This window comes from Pinus tabuliformis, chromosome 7 (assembly GCF_031772625.1).
Source record: "Pinus tabuliformis cultivar Carrire ecotype Pingquan chromosome 7, CPIR1, whole genome shotgun sequence".
In the NCBI taxonomy this organism is placed as follows: domain Eukaryota; kingdom Viridiplantae; phylum Streptophyta; class Pinopsida; order Pinales; family Pinaceae; genus Pinus; species Pinus tabuliformis.
This window is the reverse complement of record NC_142293.1, coordinates 1,043,807,984-1,043,820,683: the sequence shown is the minus strand read 5'-3', so window position 1 is coordinate 1,043,820,683 and position 12,700 is coordinate 1,043,807,984.

Here is a 12,700-nt window from a genome sequence, read left to right as displayed (position 1 = left end):
AGAGAGGATCCTTAGGGATTCAAAAGTGACTTTAGGATTTGTTGAGATATTTGGGGATTTTGTTGAGTGATTAAAGGGATATGAACCAGAATTGGTTCAATTCAAATTGTATAAATTTATGAGCCTCAAAGGCAAATGGGGGTAGATAGGATAGAATAGAGAGGAGAAAGTGAAGCTTGGACAACCCAAGGCTTGAAAACCTCTTGGCAATTGTAAGGCCATCAACCTGGAATATCAAGCCAATAAGAGTTTGTAAGTAATTTGTTTTGATTTCAGATTATATATATACATTCGGTGATTGATTGTGAAAGTTATATTTATTTCTGGTTAAATGTATATATATGGTTGAGGAATTGATTGTTGGTAAGATCGACCAAAGGAAGGTGCAATAAAAGAATTTGTGAGGTTGATTTATGCGTACAAGCTAAAAGGATCGATATTCATATAACAATTGTCATCTGTGCTAAATAAATGAGCTTATCTATGTCGAATGAGTGGTTATGTTAAATTGATCTGAATTTGATTGATAATGGTAAGAGGAGAGCGCCAGTAAATGTGAAAACCGTTATGCATACTTGGTGAGTATAGAAGGCGTTAAACCTCTGCGTAAGGGGGTATTTTAATACATTTTAGGTATACAGTTTGGTGAGGAATCTTGTACGCAAAACTCTGTTATGTCAGGCTTATATATTTCTGAGTGATCGATAGCAGAAATTGCTATTCGTTGGTGCGTTGAGACCATTGTTGAACTGAATGGAAAGCGTTAAGCTGTATAGGAACAGGGTACTTTTATATGCTTTGATTAAGAAAAAAATCCAACTGCTATATGACTGTGCGGTAATGTAGAACAGTAGCAGTTTTAAATCGATCTCATCTATGGAGAATTTGGATGCGCTGTTCTATGTGGATCAATACTGTAATTGTTAATTGCAGAAATCGATGGGATTATAATTGTTTGCAGCTTGTTTGAAAGTTTTAAATAGAGCGCAGATTTAATTACAATTCAGTGGCAACAAAAGCGTGGAGTGAAAACGCTGGTGCAGAGGACGAGTTTATTATCAAAGGTGTCAGGACGGATTGATGATAGGTTGTATAAATTAGAAGCACTGGTATTGAGACAAACCAGTTCGAATCCAATGCAGATGTTGAAGCGCCAGATGTGAACAAGGTAACGCAGGTAGGCACAACATTCAATTAGCAATTGCACTGATGTGTTGAGTTTTGTATTAGACTTTGAATTAGAGCGTTGGCATGTTGAAGAAGTCAATATTGAATCTAGGTTTTACACGAATTACTGGTGTCTGAGGGACGCAGTAAGTTAATTTCTGAACTTTGTGGATATGTTGCTGAAATCGATTCCACTAGTGGCATCGATTGGAGGAATTTTGTTCGATTAAATATGTTGTGGACGAGTGAATACCATTGAAGTCGATTTCAGGTCGGTGTAATTTAGATTCAGAGGAATCGAATGTCAGTTTGAAGCGGCAGTTCGAATACTTAAAGATCCAGTTTGGAAGCAGTGTCAAAGAATTGTGTCAGCGCTGGAGAATTGGGGAAACACAAGTCGGCAAATTCGCTGAAGGCGGCGTTGGGTAAGCATGAACTTCTATGAGTTTGGTTGGTTTGGTTTAAAACAGTGTCTAATGGAATATTAAAACATGGCACATTTGTTTGGTTGAAATCTGATCATAAAAAGAAATCTGACCTTAAAAGGCTCATGTACAAGATTGGGCTTTAGAATGAATGATGTTTATGTGATTTGAAGGCAGGTAAACTGGGATTGGAAATACAAATATGTAAATTGGGATGATGTGTATAAACACATGTGCATGAATGAATATTTGTTGAAGTTAAATGAGTTTCTGTAGAAATGAATTTGCCAGAGATTGATATTTGGATTGGAGAATTACGGAGCATGCATTTTATAGGCATCGATGTTGAGATCCTGGGTATTGCAGATTTAGACCTGCATCACTTGGCAAACACTTCCAAATTGGTTCTAATGTAATCAACAGCTGATTGGGTTTGCTGAGTTGTAGGTCCGAAGTGATCGAGGGTCATTCTTCCTTCCTGGATGTCATAGGCTGCCATTAGCCTTTGTTGGTTACTAGGGGCCATCCTTATTAGCTGGTTGTACAGCTGTAGTCTCACTGGCTCATTCCTGACCTTGATATCAGTAAATGATTTTTTAATATCAGAGGGTTGTCTGCCCTGTTGCCTTGTGGATGTTACTTCCACTCCCTGTTGTCTCTCTTGCTCCTGCTGGAAGGAGCTGGCCAATGTCGCCATGCTTGGGGGAATTTGCTGTTTTGTGGGCCCCTCTGGCATTTCTTCCATTGAAAAAGGATTTAACCTTTGTCTCTTTTCTCCTTGCTGATCTGTAGATGTCCCTGGAGGAGTCTCTTCCTGCCTATCTCTCTTCTTTGCCCTCTCTTCATTGAGAGGTGTCTGCAATACTAGAATTTATGTCACCTCTGTTTGTGTGGAAGGGTCTTGCCCTTGACCCTGTCCATCTGTAGAAGTAGGCTGATCTGCCATTGTTTCCTGTTGTTCCAAATTTTCTACTTTCTCTTCTGCATGCGGCACTTCTTTACCTTTATCTGTTGCTACTAGTGGAGCACTTACTTGGGCAGGTTGCTGGTGGACCGTGGCAGAAGAGGTGCCTTCTCCAATGTGACGAGGAGCTGTAAAAAACACCTGTCCACAAGATTTCAAGTCAACAGATTTTTCCAGGTTCTTCATTGCTTTTTCTGCTATTTCTTCCTCAGAAAATTCTTCAACTAGAGTGCCCTTTACCCACTCTTGTTGATTAGCAAATTTCTCAATTTGAGCGATAGTGCAGTGTTCATATGCTGCAAGCCTGTATTTGATTCTTGTAAGGCTTATAAAGTGATTGGGGTCATATGGTGCACAATAAAAGCTTGTTTTTAGCTTGAGTTTTTCCCTTAGAATCTGGTCAGCATCCTTCCATGCTTCTTCCCTCTTATTGAAAATAAAGGGACCCAATTGATTTTTTATTTTTAGCTGTGCCTTTTGCTTTTGCCAAAGAAATGAATCATATCTGCATTACCAAATTGCCGAAAGTATTCTAAGGCAAATAGTCTCATGGGGACATATTTGGGCAGTCTGTAGGGGGCCAATTCACAGCCATAAACCCTGATTATTGTGTGGTTTTGGTAGAAATACCAGTCACCAATGCTGTAGCTTTTGGAAAGCTGTAGAATCTTCTGCATCTCATCAGTGAGTCTGGGGGGAGGATCTGTTGATAGTAAGCAGGTAGCTGGATAGATAAACAGGTCAATGAACTCATAGTATGTGTATGGGGAGTAACTAATATGATGGAATACTGATGACCAAAATATGACTGACCTCCTCTCCCCCTAGCATCCAATTTTTTGAGGACAATTGGGAAATTTTCAGATTGATAATACAGCAGCAAATGATAGATGTATGAGGTGTATTTGAATACCCTTTCCCTTTCTAGGCTCATGAATTGCTCATGAATCTTATCAGCAATGAAGGTGGCAAAATCATACTGGACAGCAGGGGGCTGTCCTGGAGTGAAGATAGACATCAAGGCAAAGATAGTGTTGTCCACAATATCACTTGTTCTGAATCCCAGGATGTAGGAGATGATATCTATAAGCATTTTCCCTCCTCAATAAATGCAACATGGAGATAAGGGATTGTGAATCTGGAGTAACAGTCTGTTGGCATAAACAACTTAGCAATTCGGTCAATCTCTACAGAGGGAAATTTTGAGGCTTGATCTAGCAGATTCTTCATGGAAAGGGGGACCAATGGCTGAGTTGGTTTGAATTGCAACATATCATATTGATCGACTGAGGAGTAACGTAGAAGAGGACTTTACCAGCAGGGCTCATCACTGCCCTTTGAGAAGGGTCATAATTGGAACAGCAGTGATGGATGAGGTCAGGAAAAAAATTTACTGAGGGCAAATAGTACATGGGCATGTTGGACTCCCATATTCTTAATGGATCAGTCTTGTTTCTGAATTTATTCCTTATCTCACAAAAGGCTTGAAGATGAGGCTTAACTCCTTCCATATCATCAATTTGATAGTCTCTATCTGCTAGTGGAACCCATTCTAGCTGTCTATGGGGTGCGTTTAGTGGAGCCATGTTAAGGGCAACTGGGGCCTCCATGTTTTGACAATGATTATAGTTGGATTAGGCATGTATTTTAGCAGAAAACAGAGTTCTGATAATGGTTTTCTGGGCAAGGAACTCACAGTTTCAAGTTTTGTGCAGAGCTGTTTTTGAGGAGTAAAACTTAATGAAATGAAGATTGTGCAAGGCTCTGCAATTAGTACACTGGAAAGGGAGAAAAATAGAGGGTTTTTAACAAACTGTCCTTGGTGGTTCCGCGGGAAAATTGGAGCTGTAATTCGTGCTAGCGATGGCAATTTTATCAGGGGGGCAGAGATGTCAGGTTTGGGCCACAAATGAAGTTATGTGGGGCAGAGAGGAAAAGGTTGCAGCTGCCAATATGTTTCAATGTGGATTTTTAGGTGTATTTAGCTAATTTTGCAGAGAAATCATGAAAAACAGGGTTACTGGTGCTTTTCGGGTAAATACCTGTTCACTTGGAGAAATGTTGTGGTGAATGGCTGCGGGCGGAGGCCAAACAGGTCAGGTTGCAGGTCGAGCAGGTCTTGGCAACTATCGGGCACGCCGAATGCGCAGTGGACGCGAGTGGCATGCAAAGTTTGCAACGTTTGTTTGCATAAAAAACGAGTGAAAACAACGTTTTTTGCCATTTTTAACACAAATTTGGGATTTTGCGGCATTTTGGCGCTTTTTTGTTATGACATCAGCATGATGTCATTGGCGGGTCCCAAGTACGGCAGGGTGACGTGGCAGATGACTAGGTCGACGACATGGCACAGGACACAATGGTAGGGTGGGGACGCCCGAGGATGAGGTGGCAATGACACGGGGCGACAATAGGTCGACGCAAAAGTGACGTAAGAGGCGACGTGGCGCTGACGTCGGGGGCGGAGAGACAGAAGGCGGTTTGTGGTTCTATTGGACTGCCTTTTGTACGGGGGCGGTATTTGTCAGAGCCCACCTGATACAATCAAAACGGGACACCTGTCTTTTGTACGGCGGAAAATTCGCTAGGCTATCGGAAGCTAACCGTCGATCGTCGGGGCGGCTCCGAAATCGGTAAGAGCCATCGGATGGGGAGGGCCCGATCGACGGTGGATGGAACTGTGAGTTGCAGGTATGATAATGTACGAGCCCTCTGAATATTATATCATTTGTTTATATGACGGGTGTTCAAAACTTTGTGTTTGTGGGTTTTGCGGGTTATTTGTGCCGAAAGTGTTTAATGTTTAAATAAACATTTGAACACCTAATATTAACAAAGAGCGCAAAAAGGGTAGAATAGTAAGGTTTAAGGGTAAAGGGGAGTGGTTATTAATTTAACCAAGGGTTAAATTAACTCTGGGTTAGGACGCGGAAGGGTTAATAGTAGTCCTGGATGGACTATTATTCCCCTAAACTATATTTATATGGCTATAATGCCATAGGGTGGGATATTTAATACATTTTTGGGCTTTTATATAGTTTTTTGTATAATAGGGGATAAGGAAATGATCTAAGGAGCTAGATAATAGAGTTAGGAGTTAATATGAGTTTATGGATTGAAACTGAATGGATGAATGCTAAGTCCATAGTATGAAAACTTAGAGATAAGAAGATGAAAGGAGTATATGATTTTTACACAAGAAATGTGGCTTCTTTTCATTGAATAAAGTCAAAGCTTGACTTAGTGTTTTTACAAAAATGAAGTGATAACAGGACTGGTTGGGCAGATCCCAAGGTCCTCCAGGGGATGTTAGTAAGTGATTTATGGGGGAATAGAAGGGGAATTAGACATGCTTCCATAATTCTGCCATCAAACAACTGCTTTGGCATTTCTTTCATTGATGAGACAAGCTGTAATTGACAATACATCAGGTGATCAAAACCTTGCTTTCTGCAACCACAAACTACCTACCCAGCCTAATACACCTAACATTTTTTCTTCCTTTTGAATGGGTGCACTTAGACTTGCAAACCCTGATTATCCTCTTTTCTTTTGACTGCCCTCCTATCTAAGTGTACCCTTATCTCTTCTAAGGGCCCAAATTAAGTAGTTGGGCTCCTTCATTTCTCTATCTAGCTACTCATCTACCATGCTTAAGTTGTTTGGACAGATATTCATTCTCTAGTCTAGAACAAGCAATTTAAACCATGGCATGGTCCAGATTGAACTGTTGGGCCATCCATCAAGCTAGCAATGGCATTTGGACTGGCCACTTTCTTGGTCTTTCTTTGGGGTTCATTTTTTTCATTTTTTCTGACCAATTGATTTTTCTTGCCCTTTGATTTTTCTTTTAGGGCATACCCTCTTTACATTTTTTAACTCTGTCTGATTCTTTTACAAAATATGGAACCTTTGCAGTATGTAAAGATGAACATATTTGGCACTTCCACTGTCAATCATGAAAAATGAAACCTATTGGAATAGGAACCTAACAGTGGCTCTACTTGGGGATGGCCTTTCCTTGTGAAAGGCCAAGAACAGCAGGTCAGATTGCCTTATTTTTCAATTCTTGCTACAGTCTGAACCTTCCTTCTGTTAGAGACCATTGATCTGAATTCTTGTAACTTGTGTGAAGTACCCTTTGAGCTGCTCTGCTTGTGAAATTACAGCTCTGTATTTGTTGGTTTCTCTGAGTATTCATCATCATTTTTAGCCTTCACAAGTGCTTTTCTTGATTTCCAATGATAGACTCAACACAGATATCAAAAATGGTGCAGTACCCTTCTTTTTCTTCAAAATTTGCTTCACTTGCTTCCTTATCTAACCGCTGTAAATAAAAATGCTGGAATTACAGATATTTATGTACAATACACAGTGGTGTTATGCTGATTACATGGAATCAAAATAGTGCTTGAGCATTCGCCCATTGACTGGGCCTTCTTCAGTATTTGAGCCATCCAAACTCTTCAGAAAATATGTGTTATTACCTTGTACAGCATGAATGACATAAGGTCCTTTCCACAAAAAATCAAATTTTCCATGTTTCCCTTTTTCTTCTCTCCTACAATCCCATCTCAACACTTTGTTTCCTATGAAGAAATCTTCAACCTTGGTTCTTTTTTCAAAGATCTTCTTGAGTTTATCTTGTAGAACCTGGGTTTTTTGATATACTTCTTCTCTTGTTTGCTGCAAGTGGATAGTTTGATTGATCCTTCTTTGAATATCATTAGGCTCTGCTTGTATTTCTTGTAGTAGCTTGATTACAGGGATTCCCAAAGATGAAGGGAACCTTGCTTCCATTCCATAAACTAGTTCATATGGACTTGTACCAATGGATCTTTTAGTGGTCAATCTGTCTGCCCACAGTGCATTTACCAGCTTCTTATGCCAATTCTTTTTGTTCTCCTCCAAGACCTTTTTGATGATGTTGATAAGGCTTTTGTTGGAGGACTCAGTTAAGCCATTGCCTTGAGGGTAACAGGCTATGGAATGGCCTAAGGTAATATGGTACTTATGGCAAAAGTTTATCATTCTTTTGGATTTGAAAGCAGCAACATTGTCTGTAATGACCTTTTCTAGACAGCCAAACCTTGACAAGATGTTGGTTTCTAAAAGTTGCATAATGATTGAGTCATTGGCCTGCCTACATGGGATGGCTTCTATCCATTTGGTAAAGTAGTCTGTGGCAGTCAAAATCCACCTATGTTGGCCAGAGGATGAAGGGTGGATTTCACTAATGAAGTCTAGACCCCATTGCTGAAAAGGTCTTTCAGTTGAAATAGATTTAAGTGGTAAAGGTAACAGCTTTCTCTTGCCTTCAAAAATTTGGCACTTGTGACAAGACATTACAAATTTTTTCACATCAGTAAACAAGAAGGGCCAATAAAATCCAGCCCTTAGAATTTTATCAGCAGTTGATTTCCAGTATAAGTGTTCTCCACAGTCACCTGCATGAAATTCCTTCAAGACATCGTCAGTTTCATCTAATGTTAGGCAAATAAGTAAAATTCCTTCATGATTTTTCCAAAACAAAGAACTGTCTATAATACAAAACTTTGATGCTTTCATTTTCAAGAATCTCTTTTTGGTTATGGACAACCCTGGAGGAGCTTGCAGGTTTAAAAATACAAAACATATGTCAGCATACCACGGGGATTGTAAAAAGGCTTGATTGATCTGTGGAGTCGCCATCTCCTCTTCGTTGTCCAGTTCATTGATGTCAAGGGCTTGGAAATTGGTTTCAGTCATCAGTTTGGCTAGCCCTTGTCCTTTTATCAGTTTTGTAGGCTTGATTTCAATGTCATATTCTAAGATATTGGCAATCCATTTGCCCCTTTTGCCTTCAATTCCTTCTTGGGTTAAAATGTCTTTAACCACAACATTTGGGACATAGGCAATCACATGAGAGTATAGAATGTAAATCCTGAAATCTTTGATGGCCTTTACTAGGGCATATGCTTGCTTTTCCATAATCTGATATTTTAAGGGAGCATCCCTAAGAGCTTTGCTGAAGAAGGCAATGGGTTTCTCACACCCTTGGTCATCTTTTTGTAATAGGACAGTAGCAATTGTGTGCTCAGATGCAAAGGAAAAAATGATGAAATCTCTATCAAACCTAGGACTTGTGAGGACTGGTGTGTTTGTCAAAGCTCTTTTGATGTCCTCAAAGGCTTGTTTGGCTTCGATGGTCCACTTGACTTTAGAATCTTTCTTCAGCATATTGTTTAATAGTCTTATGAGCTCGGCCAGATTAGGAATGAATCTTCTCAAAAATTTAATCTTCCCTAGAAAGCCTTGTAGTTCTTTGATGTTTCTCGGATGAGGCACTTGAAGGATAGCTTGAATTTTGTTTGGGTCGATCCTAATGCCATCTTTTGAGATTATATGACCTAGGAGCTTGCCTTCCTCTAGGCCAAATAGTGATTTCTTTGGATTCAAAGATATGCCATATTTTCTACAAATCAGAAAAACTTGCCTTAAATGTTTTAAGTGTTCTTGTTCCGATTTTGAAAAGGCAGTGATATCATCAAGGTAGACTACTAGGAAATCATGGATTTCTTTGGCAAAGGTTATGTCCATTGCTCTCTGAAAAGTGGCCCCTGCATTTTTAAGCCCAAAAGTCATTTTGACATATTTAAAGGTTCCCCAAGGAGTTGTAAAGTCAGTTTTGTCTTGGTCATCTGGGTGTACTAAAATCTGATTGAATCCCGAGAACCCATCTAACAGTGAAATCCTAGAGGCTCCCACTACCCTTTGCAGGATATGATCCATTTTTGGTAAGGGGTAATGGTCTTTGAGAGAGACTTTGCTCAAATTTCTTAGGTCAACACACAGTCTAATTTCTCCCGTTTTCTTCCTAGTAGGCACTAGATTTGAGATCCACTCTGAGAACCTGATTGGAGCAATGATTCCTGCTTCATACATACGTTTAACTTCTTTTTCAATCAGGGGAAGGAGGACGGGATTCACTCTCCTAAGCTTTTGTTTAAAAGGTTTTTGATTCTCTTTCAAAGGTATAGTATGTTGGATGACTGAAGTATCATAGGACTTGAGGTCCTCATAAGTCCAGGAAAAGTCATCTTGGAATTATTTAAACAAGTCAATGTATTTCAATTTTTGATCAGCAGGCAAGGCTTTGGAGAGTTTTACCATTTTGGGCTTCTTTGTTGTCCCAATATTACAGTCTTCCACAACAACGTTTAAGGGTTGCATCTTTGGCTTTTTGGGGACATCGTTTGAATCAAATGTGTCTTCTAATGGAGTGAGGCCAGCAGGTAGAAAATTGTCTTTTAAATCAATCACTTCGGCCTCTGCTTCAACTATTTCATCTAAATGTATTTTCTTCAGCTCTTGCATGTTTTTCTCATAAAAAATGGTTGGGTGCAGCATTTTATTTGTTGCTTCAGCTATTATAGTTTGCTCATTTTGGATCATTTGATGTTGGTCGTCCATAGTGCTTGTATCAATGTTGATTTTAGAGAATTCCTCTTTCAAAGTGAGGAAGTTATTTATCTGTGTCTCACTTTCAAAGATTTGCTAATTTTTTACATTATCTGGGACAGCATGCCTATGTTTGATTTCAGCAGTGAAGTTGTGGTTGGGTTCAAAGGGTAGCTTACATGTGCTGGCAAAGGTTGCCAAGCTATGTGCATGTAGATTGAGCTTTCTGGAAATTTTAGTTAACTAAGATTCTGAGAAAATGTTGAGTATTTCAATGGCTGCACCTCTATAAGCCCTCAACCTAAGATAATTTGTGACAAATTTTCCCTTCATCTATTGTATGATCAGATCTGAATCCCCTAAAATTGAGACTTTGGTTGCACCAAGGTTTTTGATGAGTTTGAGACCTAACAAGAGGGCTTCATACTCGGCCATATTGTTTGTGCATCTGAAGTTTAACCTATATGCATGACCTTCATCCTGGTCATTTTGCATGTTGTGAACCCAGATCCCTGCCCCTGCTCCTAATTTGTTTACAGATCCATCAAATTCTAAATACCATAAGGTTTTATGATCAAGGTTTGCATTGAGAGTTTTAGAACGTTGTACCATGGGCAGATTGGGTTCTTGTAAGTCATTTGATGTATCATTCTCCTTTGTTCTATCAATCATATCAAAGATTTTTTTATTTTTAGCAGCAAATTGTTCATTCAAACCCTTTGTCTGTGCTGCTACTAGTAATTTTACTTGGTACACATATCAGCATTATATAAGATGAATGAATCCATATCAGAATGTGTTGAGTAGATGGGGAAGTTTTGGGGATTTTCTTGACTACTCACCATGTATTTCATTAGTGTTTCTCGGTATAATCTCTTTGGCTACCCAAAGACTAAAATAGTGGCATAGGAAATGTCTAGTTGCAAGGATCCTTGGAGTTTGGCCCCCCATGATCTGGATAAAAGCATACCATATTTGGGTGGAATATCAGCTACCACTACATCCATCAAAATTGCTTTGGTTGGGTATTGGACCAAGGAAACACACAAATCTTTAATTAGGCCTGGACACCTGACTTGGCTCGAATCAAATGAGAACAAATCTTTGTATGGTCTTGTGATATCTAGGTCTAGTTTTTCCATCACAGATTTGGGCATTAGGTTATGTGAGGCCCCGAAATCAAACATTTAATTGTGTAACACCTTGTCATGAATGTTTAAGCTGACATAAAAGGGTGGAACTCCTCCATTTGATGTCTTTCCGTTAACCTCAGGACCAAACAGTAATTCAGGTTGATCATCTAGAACATTCACAGCATCCCTATTGTCTGATACTTGGAGCGACCTATTGATTTGTTATCTATACACTTCATGTTTGGCCAGTTCAGAAAGAGGAACAGCTATCTTCAGCTTACCTATTTCTGTTTCCAAGTTGAAGGGTTTCCCTATCTGAGTCTTTGTATTATGGGCAGCAGATTTTTCCTTTTTAGCTAAATTTTCAGTGACCTTTTCTTCATCATAGGTATGATTTTGAGTTAAATCTATTTTGAATTTAGTTTCAGAAATGCTGTTTGAACTTGCTTTTGAGGGGAGGGATGAGGATGGCTGATTTTTAGAGAGTTGTACATCTGATATATCCTCCACAGCGACTTCTCTTGGGTGTAGGTCTATTTTATCAGAGGATTCTGGGAGAACAGCTTTATCTTTTACTTTCTTTGGTTGTTTAGCATCCTTTGGTTTGCTAGTTTCAGGCACATCCATGGTTCTGCTCCGCAATTTGTACTGTTTATGTACCTCATAAACTGCTACATCATAACCTTCCCTAAAATCAAATGACTCTCCTGATTTGGCTTGAAATTGATTGCAATTATGGGCCTCTTGATCTTCTTGTGTTAGAAAGACCTGATGTTCACTATCCAAACCCATTAAATTGATGTGAGAGTCCTCTGTTGGTTCACTAGATGTTGAGGCTTCAACATAGTTTTCTTGAAAAGGAGGTCTGATGTTCTGATCAAGACCAGCCCTTCCAACATTTGGATTTTGATTCTTTCTAAAGTTTGGGTTTCTAGCAGCACTTGGTTGACCTTCCCATGATGATTTTCTCTCAATAGTTTCCACCCTATCCCCAAGTCTGTCCATACCTTTGATTATTGCATCCAATTTTTGTTCAAATGTTGAAGGTTCTTCTTTAAAAGTAGTTCTTCTCTCAGCTCTTGCCCGATTTCTTTTAGCAATAAGGTTTGTGTTAGGCCCCTATACTACTAGTTTAACCCCTTATTGTTATTAGTACAACCCACTTATTATATTGATGTACCCATGTAGTGCCCATATTGTTACTCTTTTGCCCCATAGAAGCCCACTATTGTTATTATTGTGCCCTTACATTATTATTGTTATGTCGGCTCTGATTATGTTATGACCCCTTAGACTCCTATATATAGAAAGGAGGTATTTTCATTTGTATCATCAAAGAATTGTTCATTTATGTAATGTAAAGGAGGTTTCCCCCTCGAAGAGGCTGAATTCTAAGGCGTTGATCTATCTTTTCTATCTTTTCTTGAGCTGGTTCCATAACATTTGGTATCAGAGCTTTGGATTCTAGGGTTTCGCTGCTCCAAACAGGTCATCGTGGCATTTTCGCTATAACTTTGTTTTGTGACATTTCAGAAGTCGCAAAAAAAACCCATTTGAGAAGAAATCACGTT